Consider the following 25,636-nt stretch of genomic DNA (forward strand, 5'->3'; position numbering starts at 1 on the left):
AGGGTGGTAAGACTAATAGTGACCTCTTGCATCATAGTCCAGGCGCATCTGTTTTGAGATGGACGTTGAGAGGTGACTCAAATTTTTTTGCAGAAATTGCTTGAAAATAAATCAAATAATAATATTTGAGTTATCCTCCCTCTCAAAAATGTCCGGAACATTGTTTAAATAATCAAGATGTCAAAAATTTAAGGAAAAATTTGATTTTTTTCTTCGTTTTTTGATTATAACTTTAAAAGTATTCATTTCCGAGAAAAGTTGTATGGACATAAAAGTTGTGTACTTAAATTTTCTATAATATAGAATTGGTTAAAAATTTAAAAAATAGTCACCCTAGTTGCAAAATAGCAATAATTGCGAAAAAAACATACAAAAACAAGTATTCACATTTTACGTTTTTCAACCATTTATGCTACACTTAGGACCTTCATATTTCATCTAGAAAAACTTTATGATACATTAAAACAATACTGTAAATTTCATTAGGATCGGTTGAATAGATTTTGCAAAATAAACTTTGCAATCCAGCTTTCGCAAAAATAATTCATTTTTTCAAAATGTTACAGGACTGAAAATAAAGCAGATACCAAGTTGAATTTTTTTTTGCTTATAGAAGTGTATTGTACCTTTCATTTACAATTTTCAAAATTAAAATCGATTAATTACCACCGCGTCAGAAAATTTTTGAAATAAACAATAATTTTTGGTGCTACGCGCAGGACAGCGGTGTTCGATTCACTTGATTTCCACCAAAATTTCTTCCAATCTTTATCTAATATATTATTATCTTACTCTATATTTTGTTGTATTTTAATATTTTAATTGCACAAAAATCAAACTAATTTTATTATTGTTTGTGAAATATTGTTTAAACAATTGCATATGTTTAAAAATAATAAACTTTTATTATTAAAGTTAAAATATATGAACAAACAAAGTTTTTGCTTGTAAAAGTGTTATTTCAAAGGATAGAGTATGTGTTTTTATTTTGCAATAAACAAATTTATTTATTTATATCGGAATGTAATAAAAATTAAAATGTATCAATCATTATCAAAAGTCATTGGAATGTCCAATCAGAGCAAACTACCCGCTGTCCTGCGCGTAGCACCAATAATTAATGTTTATTTAAAAAAATTCCTGACGCCGTGGTGTTAATCGATTTTAATTTGGCAAAATTGCATATAAAAGGTACAGTAACACTTCTATCCGTAAAAAAAATTTCAACTTGCTATGTGCTTTATTTTCAGTCCTGTAACATTTTGAAAAAATGAATTTTTTTTACGAAAGCTGGATTGCAAAATTTATTGAACCGATCTTAATGAAATTTACAGTATTGTTTTACTGTATCATAAAGTTTTTCAGGGTGAAATATGAAGGTCCTAAGTGTAGCATAAATGGTTGAAAAACATAAAATGCGAATACTTGTTTTTGTATGTTTTTTTCACAATTATGGCTATTTTGCAACAAAAGTGACTATTTTTTAAATCTTTAACCAATTCTATATTGTAGGAAATTTAATTACGCAACTTTTATGTTTGTACAACTTTTCTCGGAAATAAATACTTTTAAAGTTAAAATCAAAAAACCAAGAGAAAAATCGAATTTTTCCTTAATTTTTTGACATTTTGATTATTTAAACAATGTTCCGGACCTTTTTGAGAGGGAGGATAACTCAAATATTATTGTCTGATTTATTTTCAAACAATTTCTGCAAAAAAATTTGAGTCACCTCTCAACGTCCAAATGTACTAATATTTTTACCGATGCGCCCTGGTCTATCAGAGAAAAGTAATCCCAAAAGTGTCTGGATTCGCCACTGTATAAACCGCGATTGACTTTTATTTACACTGATATTTGAAGACATAAGTACACTAGTACACTTATCTCTTACCAACAATACAATTGCCGCCGTATTGCTTTTGAACATTTATTTTCTTTTAGAATAAAACGATCCATGCGCTAGTAGTATTTATAGAATATACTTTTTTTTAAACTGGTTTTAGTTACAGATTCCTGTAGAATTATATTATATGCATTCAAATTAATGGATATAATTGTACCCAACATGACTGAAAGGTTAACACCCATCATAGAATTTAGTTCTAATTAGTTTAGTGTCACCTTAACACTGCTAAGATGGATGGGTACTTGTACCCGTACCATATCTAAACCTTTTAATGTGACTTTTGTGCTATCTTTTTAATGTCATTTTAAACAGTTTGTTAAAGTTTTCTTTGAAATTTTGATAAAGAAATTTGTTCTTTTTTTGACTGCTATCTAGTATTAGATATTTTTTTTATTTGACATAAATTGGGTCACATAACCGCTTATGCGTTTCTTGGCTAAAAATGTAAGATTGCTGGCTGACCGGATCATCCTTTTGTGTTTATTCTCTGAATAAACTGTGTACTAGTTCCTTCCATTCCCTTTTATTTTTTGGTCTGTTTTTGACTTCACCCAATCTTAGTCCAAATTTTTTGTTTTCCCTCGTTCCTTTCCAAATTAGTCTGGTGTTACTCTCTTTCTTTTCCCCTCTTTCTCTTTTTTCTGGCCTCTGGTTGGTATTCAAGTGCTTGTCTTACAATGTTAATTTGATTCTTCCTCAAAGTGTGCTAAATCTATTTCCGTTTTTTCCTTGAGAGCAGTAGTAGATATGTTAGCTTGGTTTATTCTTTCGATGACTTGCTTGCCTATGATTATTTTTTACCTGATTATTTGTATTAGTTATTCTTTGGGGCCAGTATATTTTTAGGATTTTTATTAAAGATTTGTTTCAAAAGTTTGAAGTTTCTTAGTTGTAGTTTCGTGCAATGATACATGTACTTATCATGAATTCGTCTATCATTTAGCATTTTCATTTAAATATTCATTTGTATTTGAGGCGCAATAAAAATTACTGAAGTGAGCAGCATTGTCAAGTAGAATTTTCCGGTAACTAAGAAATAATTATAGCGGCTTAGGTGGGGTTTAGCTTAGATTGGGTTACGTGTTTAAGAGAATTCTTGATATGTAATTAGCTTTTCTCCTATTACAGCAAAACAGACAATAAAACATTATGCGTGAGTAGTTTTTAAAAAATATTATGAACGCTTAAGATAGTTCCTGTAATTATTTTTAATTAAAAACAGATGCACGTGCATTGGGAAATCGAAACGAATTTTTATACAAGGTGGGCCAAATAAAACAGTCCACCTCGATATTTGGCAGCAGTTATTAGATTTTAAGGAAATACCGAGACAGGTCGATTTTTATTTTTAAATTAAAATTTTTTGATATATATATTTTATACTAGTGACGTCATCCATCTGGGCGTGATGACGTAATCAATAATTTTTTGAAGTTATAATTCTTGTAGGCGCGATTGAGAGTAAAATTTCATAATACTGCGCGCATGCGCACACAGACAGTATGGCGTTTAGTTGCTAAATCTTTCTACTTATGTATAAATATATCAGTGCAAGAAAAGGTGTGAAAAGAATACATGAGTGTTTTTAGAAAATATATTTATTATAATTTTTGTGTCTTTGGATTTCTCTTCCTCAGGAGTAAGATGAGTATTATTAAAACATTTTATTGTATATTTATTATACTTCACCTTGCCTGTTTGTTAACGTGAATTGTCATTAGGTACGTCCGAACCGATACAGACACAGTCCTCGTAGAGTATTTGGTATAGCATTCGGCCAGAGATCGAGAAGTCTTGAGTTCGAATCCTGAGCAAGCCTAAAGTTTTTTTTATTTTTTTGAAACCGGTAAGCAAGCACAAAATTAGTTTGGTGTTAAAAAAAAATAAAACAAACTGTTTAAAGTATATTTATTTTAAGAAATCATATAATAAAAGTATAACTTCTTACGTGCGTACAAAGTACACACACATTCTTTTTTGTAATGGGAATGAGTTAAATAAATAACATACATTCTTCTTTTTGCGTAACTTAATTTAATTCCAAACTTATTTTTTTGGCCACCCTGTATTAAATATTGATATTAATGTTTATATTACTGAATAGAGAATTGAACACCCTCTCAAATGAGCTAGCACACGCCCCTATTCCCATTAAAAAAACATCGATTACGTCATCACGCCCAGCTGGATGACGTCATTAGTATGAAATATAGATATATCAAAAAATTGTAATTTAAAAATAAAAATCGACCGGTCTCGGCATTTTCTTAAAATCTCATAACTACTGACAAATATCGAGGTGCACTCATTTCTTTGGCCCACTCTGTATAACTAATTTACACAAAGTTTGGCTTTTAGAGTGTTTTTTATTATTTAGGTGTAATATTTAGAAGTTAGAAGAAGAAGAAGAAGTTAGTTCAGAATAGCTAGAAAGGATATTAAAAAAGGATATAGAAAGTTAGAAAGGATATTTTCCCGAGCTTTAAAGAAGCTGCACTAAATATCAGTCTAAAAATAAATGAAGACAACTCAAAATACATAAATGGTCATTTAAAAATAAGAACGATGGCGAATAAGGAACTGTCGTATTACTATAAATATCTAGGAGCATAAATCACCAATGACAACAAAATAGAATGAGAAGTTGAAACGCGATTAATGGCGTGAAACAGATTTTTCGTTGCAATGCAACATCTGATGATATCAAAACTCTCTCAAGGTGCAAAAATCTAAATACTTATACAAAGTAATATGACTAGCAGTCGCGTATGGAAGTAGGTAAAACATGGACGCTAACAAAAGGAGAAGTAAATAAATTGCTGGTGTGGGAACGTAAAATCATTCGAGTAATACATAATATGGCCCTTGCAGAGACAGCGTCACAAACTAATGAAGGCGCAGAGACAATAACAAGTTAGAGTCTATCTTCGGAAAGGAAAATCCAGTCCAATATAAAGGCCAGTAGACAAAGATGGAGAGGGCATGTGATACTCAGTAACGCCAATCGCCTTATAAACAGTGTTTTGGGAAAGAGCAGATGGAAGAAGGTCTGTAGGACGACCTAAAAAAACTTGGAAAGATTCAGTCACATACACTGAAAAAAATTTTGTACATAGTACCAATGAACGCCAATCATTGACTTTTTTTACATTGATTCAATGAAAATTTCGTTAATACTATAAACACGTAGTCATTAAGTAATGACCATATTTATTATTACAATGTAATTCTATTCATTAAAAAATAATAAATAAAATCATTAATCCAATGAATCGTTTTATCTATCCAATGACTTTTTTCATAATACTAATAATTTGTTCATTGTATATATGAAACTATACATCAGGATTATATGGTTAAATTAATGAATATAAAACGTTGCACTAATGTACAGTGTTCTTTAAATTACGAACTCGTTTATTGAATCAATGTTTTCGTAACATTAAATCAATGTTTTCGTAACATTAAATCAATGTTTTCGACTTTGATTAATAACTCGATACATTGTTTTGATGTAACGCAATCATTGTATTAATGTAATATACCTGAATCAGTGATCAATACATTGTAGCAATAATCTTGTACATAAACCGATATATTTCTTAAAATACTATAAGTGTTTTTATTGGTGTAAAAAAATCACGTGACAACAGTTGCAGCCTCCTAGCAGACAGTCACCCTGCAGACTCTGAGGAGCAGTGTTTGGCACTAGTGATTTGGTTGATTTTTCTAAGGTATGTATTTACATATATTTTTAATTATTTATAAATTATTTTGTTGGATTTCTATAAAAAAAGTTGTACTTATATTTCCACTTTTGCACATTGATATGGACTTTGGAGTGGCATTTGGAAATGGAAATGGACTTATTGATGGATGGAACAGCAATTTCGAAAGAATTATCTCCTTTCTTCGGTGTGAAAGTCACATCAAGGATAAAACAAATAAATTTTTATTTGAAAAGATTACCCATGAAGACATTACGGAATGTAAGTACCTATTTCGTTATTCAATCGTGCATATCTAGTATTTAATTAATTTTTGTTCTCTGTAAATTTTTTCAAAAGCTAATTTGACACATAGGTAAAAGAAAATAGGAACCATTTGAAAATATTTCTACATGATATAATCTTATAAAAAATTAGTAAATTAAATCTTTAGGTGATTAAACCGTAAATCATTATTTAAAAATATTATAACTCTTGCAGTCGGTAGTATACAGGGTGAGTCATGAGGAACTGTACATACTCCTACCTCGTATAGAGGCTCCTATGGGGAGTAACAAATGATCATTAAAAAGTGTCTGCTCCCCTTGTTTAATAATATACAGGGCGAGTTTCGCATTTTGACAGAAAATTATATTCGTCATAATTTTTGAACGGTCAGATCGATGTGTCTCTTATTTTGGTCAATCGTTACACTATTACCACCTAATCAACTGATTTATTCAAACTAGAAAAAAATCAGGTCCGGCTTTAAAAAATTAGTTCGTTTACTAAGCATTAATTTTCGTCCAAAGATCAGTATCGTTGGTCCAATGTAAGTAGATACATGAACTAATGCTAATGAATGATACAATAGGAAATAGTGGCACAGGACCGACAAACATGGAAGGCAATAGTCAACGCGGCAAATACCCACGAAGAATTGTAACGCCATTGATGATGATGTAAAATTCAGCACAATGTCAGATATTCTTCTTTTTATTCGTAACGTGCCCTAAGTCCCTTGACGTTGGCGATTAACATGGCGAAACTGTCTCTGTCTCGAGCTATTCTAAATATTTGCTCTGTTTTCTTTATGCCTACCCACTCCCTGATATTCAACCAAGAGGCCTGTTTTCTACCAATTCCTCTGCGTCCTTCGATTTTACCCATCATAATAAGTTGAAGAATATTATATCGATCTCCCTTTACTACGTGTCCAAAATAGACCATCTTTCTACATTTGATACTATCAAGCAGCTCGCGAGTAGCATTTGCTATCTTAATGACTGCACATTTGTCAACATAGCCGTCCATAGTATTTTTAGTGTACGTCTGTGCAGCCACATTTCAAAGGCCTCCAAACGATTAATGCTTGATATTTTTAATCTCCATGCTTCGACACCGTATAAGAAGACTGACCAAATGTAACATTTAATCATACGCTTTCAAAGTTGAAGTTGCAAGTTGTCATTACAAAAGAATGACCTCATTTTTAAAAATGTTGTGCGGGCTATCTCGATTCTAGATCGATAGTATATCGATACGATGCGATATAATTTCAGATATACCTTATGAAATCGTTTTAATTTGACATGTTTTATTTCTTTTTCTAACGCTCTCTCTTAATTAAGCTTTTAAAGCTTGCCGAATTATCTGAGATAGGTAATTTAGAACAAAAAGAAATGTTTATTACAACTTTTGTGTCGCACCGGCGATTGTGAATGTCAGTTACGCGCGGGAAGCGGGAAATCATTTTTTGAAATAAAATTTGTATGAACTCGACGGTAATAATTCGATATCTTTTGATCTGAGTGTCCTATCTATAAAAATCAAATTCGTTTTAAAAGTGGAGAATGTAGCTTTCTTTCGTATACAATTTTTCATTTTTGCCATTTATCACTATCCTTATGGACTGCTAGATATGGAATTTCCATTATTAGAGCCTAGTCCTCAAAGAAATCGTGATTTTTTGTTTTGAAAACAAATACGAGGTATTCGAAATAACCCTAGAAAAGTCTGATTTTAAACATATACCCCATATAAACAAAAACTTTAAGTACAATGTAAGTTTGTATCTTGAAGAAGACGACAAAAAACGTGGCACTATATAGGAGAATAGTAGTATTAAATTTTGGATCAAAAATCAAACAGAACGAGCCCTTCAAATTGTTCTTTTTTTATTTAGAATCCAGTCGGCAGCGGTTGGCAGACTGAACGCTAGGGATGGCGGTTTTTGACAAAACACCGGTTTTCGGTTATATTGGTTTTTTTGCTTGCGGTTGAACCTGGCGGTTATAACCGGCCAAAAAAAAACGGTTTTTGGAAAAACCGGTTTTCGGTTTTTTTAATCCGATAGGTTACAAAGTTACATTTACAATACACTTTAGTTTGCGATACTCCATTCGACTCGATATCAATATGATCAAAATTAGTACTATCGAAAGAACATGTATTACTTTTAACACGTTTGTATATTTGTAGAATAGGTACATTTTAACTCATTTATTACTTCCTGTATGAGTGTATCGTTTTGAAAACGTAGCGAAATTCTTGGAGATTCGTATTCGTAATCAGTAATTCGATATTCACAGTCAGAGCATTATTTTTGGTAACCAAAAAAAGTTATTCACCCACTTTCAATGTCAAGAGTTAAGTATGAAAAGTAGATGATGTTTGCGTCGAATTCTAATATTATGATTATAAATAGGTACCTTTTCAAGGAAATAGTATAATAAAACTTAATAATTGTTTCTGGCTGATGTGAAATTGCACTTTCAGTTTGCTTCTGTATTTTATTAAATAAAATAAAATTTGAATTATGGTTTTGTTTGGAATAATTACTTGAGAATAATAATTATGATTGGGATCCGAAATAATACCTAACCTAATCCTAATCACCGTAAAAACCTAATAACCGGTTTTTAGTTTAAAAAGAAAAAACCGTTTATAACCGGGACAAAAAACAACCGGTAAAACCGGTTATTGCGAAGTAAAAAAACCGGTTTTAGGTTTAAACCGGCAGGTTTTTCCCATCCCTAACTGAACGCTTCGTCGCGCGTCGGTTGGATAGTTGGATGACTGAACGCTTTGGCCACTTTGGCGCCTGGAGGACTGAATACTTTTGGCAAAAGTTTGCATCAACGAAAGTCGACAAATTCTTCATCTTCTCTCAGAATTTTCTTCTCAGTGGGCGTGAATTCAGTAGGGGAGCTTCTTGGAGTTTGCTTGTGACCCCAGGAACAAGGAAACTCCACAGTTTTCACATATTTTACTCTCATTGATTTCATCATTTAATACTCTTAACTTAAAGTAATAGGGGAAATATAATCCTGGATGAACTTCTACTGCAATGCGACGGTCTGTTATCTAATGTGTTTCAGGAATTTCATTTGCAGTATATTTAATAAGACTAGCCATACCTTTCCAATTTTTTTAGCACTCCTTTGCATATCACTTCTAATTTTTTCTATTTTTGCCCTGGATAAAACCTTCTTTCTCATGTACCGGTTAATTTTTGTGGTTCGTTCAGTTTCATTTCGCTGTTGAATGTCCAGCACAAATATTTTATGTTTTTGGTTTAGGGTATAACTGACAGTACCTTATTGTCCTTTCACTTACATTTACAGGGTGTTTGGTAAAGAATGGGATATAGCTTAACCTTAGATTCCTGAAGTTAAAATAGGTAGATTTAAACTAACTTACCTCAGTACAAAAGTTGATCATAACCGAAATACAGGGTGTCAAAGTTAAACTTTTATTTTATTTATTCTTGTATATTTATTTCCTGATCGGCATAGGATAACAACACAAAATTTGGTATGCGAGGGTTTTTTGATATGGGAAATCTAAATGCGCCACCAAAAATGATGTATTACCCAGAAGTATGTATTATTTAATACGTTTAGTTTTTTTATGCCCCACTCTACATACTTTTTGAATCAAAATTTTTATTCTCTTAATACTTCTACATAAAAAAGGTATACTAAATTCATCTCGCTAAACTCAACGGCTTTCGAGATAAACGCATTTTAAATCTGCGATACAACATAATTTTTTGCATAATATCATTGGAGTTATACCCGAAAAATAAACTTGAAACCATAATAATTGTGCCAGTTCTCATATTTATGTAATTGCATCGCAAATTCCATTTGAAGAAATTTGCGATACAGTTTTGTAAATTTTTACGGTTTTAAGTTATTTTTCAGGTGTAACTACAATGATATTATGTAAAAAATTATGTTTCCTCGAAGATTTAAAATGCGTTTATCTCGAAAACGGTTGAGTTTAACGAGATGAATGTAGTATACCTTTTTTAAGTAAAAATATTAACAGAATAAAACTTTTAATTCAAAAAGTATGTAGAGTCGGTAATAAAAAAAGTTGAACACATTTAATGAGCCCTGAAAGGCATTATCCCATGCGTGTTAGAGAGCATTCAAGAATAAATAAAATAAAAGGTTAACTTTGACACCCTGTATTTCGGTTATTATCAAATTTTGTACTAAGGTAAGTTAGCTTAAATCGACCTATTTTAACCTCAGGAACCTAAGGTTAAGCTATGGCCCATTCTTTACCAAACACCCTGTATATTATTTTCTTATCACGATGAAGTCCATTTGAAAATGACTTGGTTTATTTTTGTACGTGATATTTGTTTGTATATTATGGTTAATGGTTGACACTAAAAACAAAGACAAAGTCAATTAAAAATAGACATGTATTAGTTGTAAGACAAAGAACGTCTCATATAAAAAAGAACGAACACCGTAATGCTGTTTGATTCTAACAGGACTATTTTATTGTAGTATCCATGTCCGGCAATAAAAAAACAATAACATCAGTAGTTTGATATGCGTGATGGAATCTTAACTACAAATGACTTGCCTCTGATAGTCCCAATTTTTCGTATTGCATTATGACTTTCACCTAGTGAATCTGTTTTAGTAATTTGAGTTTTAATTTATACTTGTAAGTGTTGTGTTTTGTTTTTATTGTGTAATTGAATTTTGTAGTCATAAAACGAACATGTAGTACATAGCGAACACGTACTGATAATACGGCTGATGATTTTTGAATATTAAAATGGAAACAGAGTGGTTAAATTAGTTTGTTTACATAACAAGATTGAAATACTGAAAGATTAATTTCCGGTGGTGAAATTACTTTGTTTGTTTGTAAAAGGTTCATCTTTCGGTTGACTTACTGCAAGTAATTTTTGAGCTACTTAAATCATACACAAATACGAATAGACCAGGGCGCATCTGTAAAAATATTAGTACATTTGGACGTTGAGAGGTGACTCAAATTTTTTTGCAGAAATTGCTTGAAAACAAATCAAATAATAATATTTGAGTTATCCTCCCTCTCAAAAAGGTCCGGAACATTGTTTAAATAATCAAAATGTCAAAAAATTAAGGAAAAATTCGATTTTTTTCTTCGTTTTTTGATTATAACTTTAAAAGTATTTATTTCCGAAAAAAGTTGTACTAACATAAAAGTTGCGTAATTAAATTTCCTATAATATAGAATTGGCTAAAAATTTAAAAAATAGTCACCCTTGTTGCAAAATAGCAATAATTGCGAAAAAACCATACAAAAACAAGTATTCGCATTTTACGTTTTTCAACCATTCATCCTACACTTAGGACCTTCATATTTCACCCAGAAAAACTATATGATACAGTAGAACAACACTGTAAATTTCATTAAGATCGGTTTAATAGATTTTGCAAAATAAATTTTGAAATCCAGCTTTCGCAAAAAAAATTCATTTTTTTCAAAATGTTACAGGACTGAAAATAAAGCAGATAGCAAGTTGAAATTTTTTTTGCATATATAAGTGTACTGTACCTTTCACTTGCAATTTGGCAAAATTAAAATCGATTAACACCACGGCGTCAGGATTTTTTTTAAATAAACATTAATTGTTGGTGCTACGCGCCGGACAGCGGATAGTTTGCTCGGATTGGGCATTACAATGGCCTTTGATAATGATTGATACATTTTAATTTTTATTACATTTCGATATAAATAAATAAATTTGTTTATTGCAAAATAAAAACACATACTTTGAAATAACACTTTTATCAGCAAAAACTTTCTTTGTTCATATATTTTAACTTAGAGAATAAAAGTTTATTATTTTTAAACATATGCAATTGTCTAAACAATATTTCACAAACAATAATAAAATTAGTTTGATTTTTGTGGAATTAAAATATTAAAATACAACAAAATATAGAGTAAGAAAATAATATATTAGATAAAGAATGGAAGAAATTTTGGTGGAAATCAACTTGTGTGAATCGAACACCGCTGTCCTGCGCGTAGGACCAAAAATTATTGTTTATTTAAAAAATTTCCTGACGCCGTGGTAATTAATTGATTTTAATTATTCAAATTGCAAATGAAAGGTACAGTACACTTCTATAAGCAAACAAAATTTCAACCTGCTACCTGCTTTATTTTCAGTCCTGTAACATTTTAAAAATCTTAATTAAATTTACAGTATTGTTTTACTGTATCATAAAGTTTTTCTGTGTAAAATTTGAAGGTCCTAAGTGTAGCATAAATGATTGAAAAACGTAAAATGCAAATTCTTGTTTTTGTATGGTTTTTTCGCAATTATTGCTATTTTGCAACTAGGGTGACTATTTTTTAAATTTTTAACCAATTCTATATTGTAGGAAATTTAATTGTGATACTTTTATGTCAGTACAACTTTTCTCGAAAATGAATACTTTTAAAGTTATAATAAAAAAACCAAGAAAAAAATCGAATTTTTCCTTAATTTTGTGACATTTTGATTATTTAAACAATGTTCCGGACCTTTTTGAGAGGGAGGATAACTCAAATATTATTATTTGATTTATGATCAAGCAATTTCTGCAAAAAAATTTGAGTCACCTCTCAACGTCAATCTCAAAACAGATGCGCCCTGGACTAGAAGAAAATCTTGCATAAACTAATTTCGAGTTTTAGAAATATTTGCATAATTTGCAAGCTTCCTCCGACAGTACACATAACTATTAACATGGAAGTGTTACAAAGAGACAACAGGAATAGAGAGTTACTAAAGCATGTTACATGTAAACATTATCCTAATTGAGGCATATATTGATAAATATGAAACACTGCAACTGGGGTGTAGAAAGAAAGCAAGCTTCTTGGCTGAGAAAAATTCGACCTAAATATGAAAAGCAACATATCTTTTTCATTCAACACAATACCGTGAAGTATTTGCAATGTTGATCGCTAATAGTCTAAGAGCTAGTGAACCCTCCGACTAACGGTCTTCCTGTGGGGCTAGAAATTTGTATAGTGATAATTCATAGCACACCAAGGCTAAAAACCATGACCTGGCAGGCATCAGCCATGCACGTGTATCTACCAGGTGAATCGAAAGTGCATAGTTTAGGGAAAAATAAACTTTTTCCTGTAAGGTTTAAATTTAAGTATGTGTTTGAGTAAGTCATTTAGAAGAAATGTGCACAATGCCAGGCGATTCTGAACAGCATAAGACTGCCAGGCGAAGGGAAAGTTTAGGGGTTTTTCCTAAAATTATTATTTTTGCACCGAACAAAGTTTTTTTAGGTTTTTTGAATCATTCCAAACAGAAAAGATCTTTAGTGATTTTTCTCTTAGGTTAATAGTTTTTGTTATATAAGCGATTAAAAATTTTGAAAACTGCGAAATCGGCCATTTTAACCCTAAATCGGACATTTAACAAAAAATTGCAATGTTGCCAAGGTAGGTAGATATTCCTTAAATATTGATTAATGAAATTCCGAAGAGTTTTTTGCAATACAATATCGAAAACCCCTTTGTTTTTTAATTGCTAATCAAGCGGGCGCGACACTGTAGTATAAGTAAGGACGTTTGAGTTTTCATAAATTCATTATCTCAAGAATCGGCAAATTTGAAGAGAAATCCTCAGACAGATCGACTTTAATTCTTAAATTAGGACTTTTTGTCATATATATATATATATATATATATATATATATATATATATATATATATATATATATATATATATATATAATACTAGTGACGTTATCCATCTGGGCGTGATGACGTAATCGATGATTTTTTTAAATGAGAGTAGGGATCGTGTGATAGCTTATTTGAAAGGCTATTTAATTCTATATTCAGTAATATAAACATGAACATAATTATTTATACAGGGTGTACAAAAAAATTTTTCTTCTTTTTGTCTAAATTAATTTAATAAAAACAATTTTTTGTACACCCTGTATAAATAATTTTATTAATGTTTATATTACTGAATAGAGAATTAAATAGCCTTTCAAATGAACTATCACACAACCCCTACTCTCATTTAAAAAAAATCATCGATTACGTCATCTCGCCCAGATGGATGACGTCACTAGTATTATATATATGCCAAAAAGTCCTAATTTAAGAATAAAAATCGACCTATCTGCGGATTTCTCTTCAAATTTGTCCATTCTCGAGATAATGAATTTATGCCAACTTAAACGTCCTCACTTATACTACAGTGTCGCGCCTGCTTGATTAGCAATTAAAAAACAAAGAGCTTTTCGATATCATATTGCAAAAAACTCTTTGGGATTTCATCAATCAATGTTTAAAGAATATCTGCCTACCTTGACAACTTTTTAGAAATTTTAGAAAAACAAATTTTTAGATAAATGTCCGATTTAGGGTTAAAAATGGCCGATTTCGCAATTTTCTAAATTTTATCGCTTACATAACAAAAACTATTAACCTAAGAGAAAAATCACTAAAGACCTTTTCTGTTTGGAATGATTCAAAAAACCTAAAAAATTTTGTTCGATGCAAAAAAAATAATTTTAGGAAAAACCCCTAATCTTTCCGTTCGCTTGGCAAGGTCTTATGCTGTTGAGAATCGCCTGGCATTGTACACATTTCTTCTAAATGACTTACTCAAACACATACTTAAATTTAAACCTTACAGGAGAAAGTTTATTTTTCCCCTAAACTATGCACTTTTCGATTCACCTGGTAGATACACGTGCAGGGCTTATGCTTGCCTGGTTATGGTTTTTAGCCTTGGTGTGCTATGAATTATCACTATACAAATTTCTAGCCTTACAGAAAGACTGTTAGTCGGAGGGTTCACTAGCTCTTAGACTATAACGTCAGATAATTTTGATGTGACAAAAAGAAGCAAACTTGTTAATATAAAAATACGCATATTAAAAACATAATGTACAGATAAATGACAATAACGCTCTCACAAGTTACCTTTTATAAATCTGTTCTTTCTTAGCTTTTTATAGGTACCTACACAATTAATGTTTTTCTTCTTCTTCTTTTGGTGTCATAACCCTGGATGGGTCTTTGTCTGCCTGGCTATGTCCTTCCGTAAATACCTCTCTTGTACCCTTCTCCTCCATTGTGTTACATTCATAGTTTTTCGGATGTCTTCGATGTCATCCAACCATCTCATTCTGAGCCTTCTTTTTTTTCGTCTTCCATATTGTAATATTTTCTTTGTCGTATTTGTATCTTTTGTATCTGAGCATGTCCCAATCATGACACTCTTTGACTTTTCATAAATCTTACAATATCGTACCGTACCATAATTAATGTTTCTTCTTCACGTGCCATCTCCGCGACGGAGGTTGGCAATCATCATTGCTATTCTGATCTTAGATGCTGCTGCTATAAACAGTTCGGTTGATGTGCATCCGTACCATTCCCTCAAGTTACGCAACCACGAAATTCGTCTCCTTTCTACACTTCTCTTGCCCTGGACTTTCCCCTGTATAATCAACTGAAGTATGTTGTATCTCTCATTACGCATAACATGCCCCAGGTACTGCAGCTTTCGTGTCTTGATGGTTTCCAATATTTCCAGTCTTTTGTTGACTCTTCTCATGACTTCGTTGTTTGTTGTATTTAATTAATTAATGTTACATACCTCTAAATCAGCGTTTCCCAACCGGTGGGTCGCGACCCACTAGTGGATCGCGGGCGGATTTCAGGTGGGTCGCGGCGTGCCTCTTGTAGTATCTGAGTAGGTAAGACAGCCGTGTCGTCCACGTCCTCATCCTAGCTCCATCAGCCTTTACTCGGACCCAAACCTCGGTTCTTGGTCTCAGTCTGACACTGGTGTTTGCCCGAGTAATAACATGATAGTGGCTTGATACTCTTTCTAGCGCTGTTGTAGTTTAAAAGTAGTGAATTTTTCAATACTTTTTATACTATTTACCGATGGAAAACTGGCTGAAAAGTAGTTCTTGTGTTAAGAGAAAACTGCAATCTACTGGCGAAGGTGAGCTTAATCGTCCATCTACTAGCAATGACGCTAAATTACCTAAAGTATTTTCAAATGTTAAGAAAGGGAAGAAAATTTTACGAAAATATTGTCCTGAATACCTTCAATACGGATTCACGTTAATAGGTAGGTAGGTACGGAAGAAGAACGTATACCCCAATGTACCCCTTTGTTTCGAAATCTTGGTTAACGAAAGTATGAAGCCTTCTAAACCTAATTCCAACCACATGTCAACCTAACATCCAGAATCCTTAAATAAACCTTTGATGTTTTTCAAAGAAATGACTTTGACTCTGTCAAATATGGAGAATGTGGCGTCGGGGAAACGTAGAATCGAGGAAATGTCTGTTAACGTAAATGTTTAATATATGCAATGAAAGAAACTTACTTTTATTCTTTACAATTAGACGAAAGTACAGATATTGCTGACTAAGTTAATTTTTTATGCTTAGTAAGGTTTAGTTTCAATGGATCAGTTGAAGAAGAAATGTTATTTTGTTACATGCTAAACACTGGCCAAGACATTTTGGATTCCTAGGGTAGTTTTGTTTGCGATAATGGAGCTATTTGGTCCAAACATGTCAGGCTTACATCCGATGGAGGTGAGAGATGGGTCGCGAATATGAAAAAACATCAGAAGGTGGTTCGCCAGACATAAAAGGTTGGGAACCACCGCTCTAAATACTTAAATACAGTCCGAACAATATAGATACCATTACACGTCATTATCTACATCAGAGATCTAAGTTGACATTGTTGAAAAATTCTTGAATTTATTTGAAATCAAAAGTATCACATACTTGCGAAGTATACAGCAAAACAAATTAATATTCAATGTAAATAAATAAAGACATTAGAAATAGAAAACAAAAATTAAGTTATAATCTTACTTTATAGTAAAATAATAAAAAAAAAGAATGTGTGTGTACTATGTACGCACGTAAGAAGATATTCTTCTATTATATAATAGGTAATTTAAACGAAGTAAATATACTTGAAAAGGTTATTTGTATTTTATTTAAAAATCATACTAACTTTCTTATCTACCACTTTCAAAAAAATTTTATTAAAACAACCAAAAATTAAAAAAAATATGAATCGCCCGGGAATTGAACCAGCAAACTTGCAATCTCAGTGCTAACGCATTTCTAACTACTCCATGGAGGCACTAGAAATGAAAATGTAAGTTTCGGATATAATTACACAACACGGCGACATATAGTGTAAAAATGTTATGCTTATAGTATTTTTACTACAAAAACGTTATTACGTAGGTCAAAATTTTTGACGTAAGAGAACTGTCAAAACATTAGAATATGACTTTTATAAAAACATGGCAATAATGAAAAGTCACATTCTAATGTTTTGACAGTTCTCTTACGTCAAAAATTTTGACCTACGTAATAACGTTTCTGTAGTAAAAATACTATACATAATATTTTATTAATCCAAAAACACAATAAGAATTATAATAAATAATACATTTCCTAAAACCACTAATATATTCTTTTAATGACTTATTTGCACGGTTACAGATACATACATACCTATCTTGAAAGATTAGCAATGAACTACATACTGTAAGTGTGCGCAGGCGCGCGGTAAATGTACAATTTTACCCTCAATCGATTCGTCGCTAAAGAAGAATATCTTCAACAATAAAAATAATAAAACAAATACTTATAGTAAAGAATAAAAACAAATCTGAAGTGTCAATACCGCGACTGTCAAATAAATGTTACCAATTTATGCCAAAATGTCAACTTTGTTCGATCGTAGTTTAGACAAGGCGAAAACGACGGGTTCGTTGGGAAAAATATTCCCATGAGATTTTTTTGCATAATTACATTCGTGACACATCCCAGAATAAGGTTCAAGAAGTCGCCCACGTGAAAAGTGGGCCAAATTTTTTTTAACAATTTTTTTTAATCAAATTGCAAAAATCAATATTTTTGGCCCGGACAATTTTTGTAGATTTTTTGGACCATTTGGCTGCACCACTAATGAACTTTTTAGGTCAGCTGTAAACAAAGTCAGGGTAGCCTTGATGATTTCCAATCTCCGATAGGAGTGGCACAAGAAGAAGAAGAAGGATAAAAAAGGTCTCTTATAATTTTTCTCTAAAGTTGATCGTTTTCGAGTTATAAGCAATTTTAAATTGAAAAAAACGAAAAATGGCGATTTTCAAGGCTTAATAACTCGGTTAAAAGTTATTATTATGAAAGTCAGAAAGTAACTAAATCAAAGTTTAATACCCACCCTACAAGATCCCGAAGAAATTTTTGGCATTATTTTATTATTAAGCTGTTATTTTTAAGTAATAATATTGAGCCGTGGTAGCCGGCGGTAAATGCTGAGTGCGAGAGGGATGCCACTCCGGCAGTCCAATTGTGCATCTTACTTGCACTCACATTTTTACGGCCGCCTACCACGTGCATGGCGCTCAATATTATTACTTAAAAATAACAGCTTAAGTAATAAAATAATGACAAAAATTTCTTTGGGTTCTTGTAGGGGGGGCATTAAACTTTGATTTAGTCACTTTCTGACTTTCATAATAATAACTTTTAACCGAGTTATTAAGCCTTGAAAATCGCCATTTTTCGTTTTTTTCAATTTTAAAATAACTCGAAAACGATCAACTTTAGAGCAAAATTATAAGAGACCTTTTTTATCCATAATCCGTGTCCGGGCCAAAAATATTGATTTTTGCAATTTGATTAAAAAAATTGTTAAAAAAAATTTGGCCCACTTTTCACGTGGGCGACTTCTTGATCCTTATTCTGGGATGTCTCACGAATGTAATTATGCAAAAAAATCTCATGGGAATATTTTTCCCAACGAACCCGCCGTTTTCGCCTTGTCTAGTTAGAGTGTAATCCTAACAAATGTGCTTTATAAAACCGCTTTATATTCCACTTATACGAATTAAATGAAACAAGTTAGGGTATGTTTCTTTAAATTTACATTAATAGAAATCTTCCAATATTATTTTTACGCGTAGGTATATAATAAAATATGTCTAGTGGCTGTAATTCCAGTGTACTCAGCTAAACGATTCTAAAAAAAACACACCTTCCATTTAAATATTTCGTGTTGGTATCATGTGAGGTCACGTGATATGACGCGGATGACGTGCAACGGTATCTATATTGTACGGATAGTACTTCTAGATACTTAAATAGAAGTCAAGTTTTAGGAGTCTATAAGATCATTTTTGTAGTATACGCATAAAAATGTAGATAGCTCCTAAAACATAGAGCTGAGCTTTGTCAACGGTTAAACCAATTCCAATGGTACAGCTGTAGCAAAAACGAATTGTTTCGGTCAGCAGTTTCGAAAATACGTATAGCCCTGATGATCGCCAACCTTCGGAACGAAGATGGCACTTGAAGAAGAAGAAGAAACCAATTCCATATTATACTAATCAAATACCTAACACAGAATCATAAATTTTACCTTCCCCATCTGGTGCCGTGTTTCGAATATGGGCACGGATCCTACTTCAGCTTTTCTTATTATTATATTGATATCAGGTATGTCCTCTTTTTTTAACTGTATAGGTGCTCTACTTTTAATTCTAATGTTGGTGGGGCAGTTAAGTACGTATTTTCACTCGTAATATTATATCCAAGATTGTTTGCCAGAGTTTGAATAGTTAGTTGTTATCTGTTATGATGTTATTGTCCTTTGTTATTTTTGAGTAGGTAGTTACGTTTCGTGAAGATGTTTCTTATTTCTTTGAGATTTTTATAGAAGTTCTGCTTCCTTCTGGTTTTTAATAACTATTTATTTACTTTTTGAACAACCACAAATTTTCTTGGATTATTAGTCAGTTCAATATACATATTAAAAAATATTTTCTCCTCTTGTCAATATATATTTAGAAAACCGGTTAGCAAACAAGACACTAATCACTTTATTTTATAATGTTGGTACCACGATAATATCTAAATTAAATACTTGTATACTATAATAAATACATATTACAAAGTATATTGATTATACTACACTTTCATAAAACCGAATACAGACATATTTACATTACAAGTTATTAATAATTATCTAATGTTAAACTTATATTATGGTAGGGGAGTCCAAGCGGGGATTTTTGCAGTTACTCGAGCGCGTCAGATTATCACATTGGGAGAAACCTTGTACCCTGAAAATGTACCTTTACCATAATATATTGGCTCTTATACAGGGGAGTTCGTTAAGGGGGGTCCGAAAAAAATCTGTCCTTAGAAAAACTCGAAATCGTCAGATTAAGATAAGGTATGATCCGGTCCTGAAATTTCTGGTAGAAAAGTTGAAATACTTTGAGCTCCACAACTTTTATAGTTTTCAGAAGAAATGGCGGGTGGTACTTCTGACTACAGGGGTCCATCAATTAATCCCGATCAGCAAAACATTACTTATTCTACCATCACTAAGCAACAACCATTAACAAAATTCCCAACAAAAAACCAAGCCATAATTTTACCGGCAGTAGACGGAATAAGAACAGAAGAGTACACCATTGCAGTAGGAACTATAGTCCATCCAAAAAATGTATTGTTCTCATCCAAAATGTCAAACGGAAGAATATGCATCTACCTTTCAAGCATACAAGTTGTAGACGATCGTGTAAGTCATATAGAACATATAATTAAAGCACGTAAACTAATTACACCCGCTAATAGATTAGTTCTATCCCAAGTATGTCCATGTATACCCCATAACATAATCGAACAGTCTTTAATCAATCTTGGTTTTAAATTAATGTCTCCGATTTCGTTCCTTAGAACTGGAATACAAGACCCGAAATACAGCCATGTACTTAGTTTTTGAAGACGCTCAATTTTACTGTACCCGACTCCGTCCTAATTTATTTTGAAAATATTTCGTACCGAATTTTTCTTTCCGATAAACTAACTTGTTACAAATGCCACCAAACTGGTCACGTTTCCTTGTACTGTACCTCAAATCCCTCTTATCCACAAAATACTCAAAAGCCCCAAACGGAGGAAAATTTTCTTCCACAAATACCATCTACTAGCCCCGAACAAAATCAAATTACACATGTAAATGACGAATCTCGAGAAGAAATGGATGCTCAAGTCAGCACTGATACCGATAATAAAAATAAACGATCTCACTCGGAAGTTTCATCCCCTACTTGCTCCACTCCTACAGAAAATATACCAACCGAATTCACGAAATCAAAACCAGTGCAAATTAAAAAGAAGAAAAAAATTATCAAATTAGACAAATCCACTTCAGAAACTACTAATATTGAGTCATTATTACAACCAGTCAAACAATTTATCCAGAATGCATCACCACCATATGTACTAAATTACACCCAATTACTAGCATTCTTAGAATACGTTCACGGTTCTTCCACCCCAGTAGAACTGGCCCTCGAATACACACAAAATATACACGGGTTGGGACATATGCTAACTGAAATATATCCCATGTTGAACGAAAGAGCAATTAAATCTAGAATTACAAGAATCAAGAAAAAACTACTTAGTAAAATAAACCAAGATTATAGTATTCAGGATGACACCTCTGAAGATACTGACGCATCAAAGGAAAATACTCCTTCCAACGATAAATAAAAAAAAAAGATGAAAAAAACTTGACGACAACAAACTACAACGCATCAACCCAAATTTGTCACCAAAAGGGATAATCCCACAAAAACGACGAGATCAAGTCATACAACACCGCTTGAGAATAGGACATATCAGGTAAACCCACCAGTACCTAATGAAGAAAGAACAACAAAAACGTGCTATGTTTGTAATATTCCTCTGACAATCGAACACTTTATTGTTAGTTGTCCACTCTATCACCTGGAACGACTTCAAAGTGATTTACCAAGTGATCTGAAAAGTGTTCTGAACTATAGTAAATGTGATAAAGTGACTAAGTTTGTAAAACTAACTAAATTGTACAATCTAATATAAAAATAAGCTTAAGTTCTCAATTGTAATTAGTTGTTATAAGCAAACATCTGATATTATGTACAACTCTTCCCCGCCAATAACCTTTCATGGTTGACGCGGTTTACTTAATAAAAAAAAGATAAGGTATGTTAAGTACATGCAAAACAGTGTACCTATATTTAAAAAATCTGACGATTTGAGCGGGGCGTAAGGAAATGGGCGAGTCAAATTTCACAAAAAAAAGCGAATATTTCGCGAAATGAATGACAGATCGAAAAACTAAAAAATACGTGTTCAATATTTTTCAAAAATATATCGAATTATATCAAACACGACCCCCCACTGAGAGAGGTGGGGGTAAATTTAAAATTTTAAATACGAACCCCGCGATTTTTCGCGAAATGAATTACAGATCGAAAAACTGAAAAATACAGGTATCTAATGTTTTTTAAAATACTATCGAATGACACCAAACACGACCCTCACGGAGGTGAGGTGGGGGTTTACTTTTAAATCTTAAATGGGAGTCCCCATTTTTTATTACAGATTTGGATTCCTTACGTAAAAATAAGTAACTTCTATTCGAGACATTTTTTCGAATTATGGATAGATGGCGTTATAATCAGAAAAAACGATTGTTGGAAATGGAAAATTAAATTAAAAATGGAAACTCCCCACTTTATGGAAATTTTAACTTAACTTTTTTTGGTTTTAGGACCTACTCTTCACAACCCAATAGGTTTCCATAACGCTTGAGTAACTACAAATTTAGCATAGGTACTCTCCTCCCCTACTATTATGCATAATGCCGTAATATTGTGCAGATTTTATTATTCGAATATTTTGGATTGAAATTATTTGTTGCGAGCGAATAAGTCATAATTAGATTCATGGTTATTTCTTCAAATGTTTCCTAAATTACTGTAGTACGAGTATAGTTCGTGGAAAATAGATATTTTAATCTTAGGGTGTGGTCTAGGTTTATATTGTGCAAACTTTACTATTTACACTTTTTCTGGTTTTCAAAACTAACTTCAGTTTTGTCTCACTAGTACACACTACACAATGCACGAAACACACTTTTATAGCCAGATTGAACTGGTCGCAAAGAGACCATTTTTTTAACAATTTTCAGCAGTAAAATAATAATAAAACAAATAATTCAATAAATCTCTACGGTTATGTTAATCTCTCAGATATTACTTATTAGAACCACATTAAAATCCAGGTTAATAATTAAACTGGTTGTATCAGTCTGGTTGAATTAATCTTTAATGTTGATCAAAAAAGGTAAAACTTCCAGGCAAACAGACATTTCCGCATAAAATGTGCAGAGCAAATGCATTATATCAAAAGGATTTACTGAAAATAACTATTTATTAATATTGTACTTAAAAAAAATTATAAAAGGATTTTTAAATAAAATTTAGAAATTACTAAGTAATGTAAAGTAATGCTTAGTGAAACTCTTCAAAGAAAACTAGAAAGTTCACGAAAGGTATTATTTTATGTACTTAAGTTAAGACAATTATTAGCTGCTTATCTCTTGGAATTCTATATCAGCAAACAATATTGTTTAATTTTAAACAATTAATGTCAAAAGTGAGTTCAGTATTACAAAATGATTATAGGCCTGTATTTTTCATGTCTATTTTAGTACAGTTTATGTCATAATTATAATGAAAAGACCTTTTTGTATTTATCCACCAGATCTTGTATAACCTATTATTACAAGTTAAATACCTTATTCAAAACCGTTATTTTTTCTGCGAACTTCGATACAGAAGAAATCATTAAACTTCCGGTAAAGTGAGAGGGTACTTTATCAACACCATTATCTGGTGTGCAATAAAAAGCGCTAGTAACGGTGAAAGTTCCATTTTCACAACTTTTGCGGAGACGCATCTGCTCTTGATATTACCATTATTTGTGTATCTGTCAGATTGTATTAAAATAATTGCATCTAATTACGTGGACCACGCTCTTTCTAACGGTTTCATATTATGCGAGTATTATTGCAAGAGGAATCAAATTAATTACGTCATTTAGCACTACTAGAGCTCACACATTTATATCTCATTGTTCTCTCTCAATAAATCGACTTAACGCGTTTGATATGTGGACATTTAGAAGAGTGTTAATGATTTCATGGGTAGATAGAGTCACTATACCCCATTCCACGAACAGGGCCCCCGCCCAGGGACGTAACTAGGTTATTCAGCACCCGGGGCAAACACCTATTTTGGCGCCCCCCCCCACCAATTGGACTGAAACTAATTCTTTATAACTCCTCTTAAAAAGTGTGGTGTGTCCATCGGCACGCTACATTAATACTATCTTGATCTTAAAATACTCAACCTCAAGTTAAAAGTATATAGGCCCAAATATATATTTGGTAAATAATAGAATACGTATTTTCAAAAACAAATAGTTTATTTCAAAACAACATCATTTATACTAAAACACTTAAGATAGTAAATTATGTACAAGTAGATTAAGTTTAGATAAAATTATAAAAAATTTAACTAAAATATTGATTTAAACAGTTAATTGTTCTTAGAATTCAACTTTTCGGGCTTTTCTTGCAGCAAATGTATTGACAATCTCACTGAAGCATAGTTTTGAGGCTACCTGGTGCTCAATGGAAATAATCCCTAGGTTTGTCAGCCTCTGTTGCCCTGTCAAATTCCGTAAATAATTTTTTATTACTTTAAGTTTGCTAAAACTTCTTTCATTCGAAGCCACTGAAACCGGAATTGTCAAGAAGATTCGTAAGGCAGTCATTATGTTTGGATATACATCCTCCATTTTGTTCACACACAAAAATTTCAGAAGATCAATCGAATTGGCTATTTTAATATTTGGTACTAAATCCAAACCATGGTATTTGAAACTTTCCACTTCGGTTGCCAATTCGTCTTTGTCCAAGTCTTCTTTATATGTGGAGGCTAATTCGATTGCTTTAGCCTTTAGGTCATCCCCACTCATTGTTCCAAAGCTAGCTCCGTCGAGAAAACCAAACAAATGATTTACGTTTTGAATAGAGTTGAATCTTTCTCTGAGTTCACAAAGAATGCGATCGACGATTTCTTATAGCTGCTGTTGAAATTTCTTCTCTTCTGGGAATTCAGGTGCTTCATCTTCGGCATTCTCATCAAACATGCGCTTTTTTCTTCTCTTTCGAACTACTTTGAAGTGAGGATCAAGGCCAAGATTTGTTGCCATTTCTTTGGCTTCTTTCATTGCAGCGTTTGAATAGTTTGCCCTTTCCGAGTCTAGTTCAGAGATCAATCGACTGATGTGTTTGGCCGATCTATCTATGGTGACCCTCTCCCATATATTTTGCTCTAAAAGTGTCCACCGAAATACAAAGATGAGAATCTATAAAACCTTAATTCGACCAATAACATGCTATGGCAGTGAAGCCTGGGTCCTGAAAGAAACATCCAAAAACAAACTCGACACATTCGAAAGGAAAGTACTTAGGAGAATACTAGGACCTGTGAGGGAAAACGGAATCTTCAGAAGTCGATACAACAACGAGCTTTATCAACTTTATAAGGAAACGCCCCTGTCAGACTTCATTAGAATACAAAGATTGCAATGGGCCGGACATGTAATAAGAATGGGAGAGGATCAGCTACCAAAACGAGCACTGAATGCTAGAATGTAAGGAAAGAGGCCGGTTGGGAAGCCACGAAAGCTCTGGGAAGACACAGTAAACAGCGACGCACAAGCCCTTTTAGGAGTCCGTGTGTGGAGAAGAGCAGCCACAGACAGGCAAGGGTGGAGG

The 25,636-nt window shown here is 32.4% G+C and overlaps 1 protein-coding gene and 1 long non-coding RNA gene across 3 annotated transcripts in view; one reads left to right on the top strand and one right to left on the bottom strand.

Moving 5' to 3' along the window:
• LOC114329315 (heparan sulfate 2-O-sulfotransferase pipe) overlaps positions 1–25,636 on the bottom strand; it is a 264,681-nt gene that overhangs the window by 60,029 nt on the left and 179,016 nt on the right. The window lies entirely within an intron of this gene.
• LOC126888477 (uncharacterized) lies at positions 42–10,975 on the top strand. The gene is made up of 2 exons (XR_007699575.1): positions 42–72; positions 10,915–10,975. It is a non-coding gene; the product is annotated as an uncharacterized LOC126888477 (long non-coding RNA).

Source organism: Diabrotica virgifera, chromosome 7, assembly GCF_917563875.1.
Source record: "Diabrotica virgifera virgifera chromosome 7, PGI_DIABVI_V3a".
NCBI lineage: Eukaryota > Metazoa > Arthropoda > Insecta > Coleoptera > Chrysomelidae > Diabrotica > Diabrotica virgifera.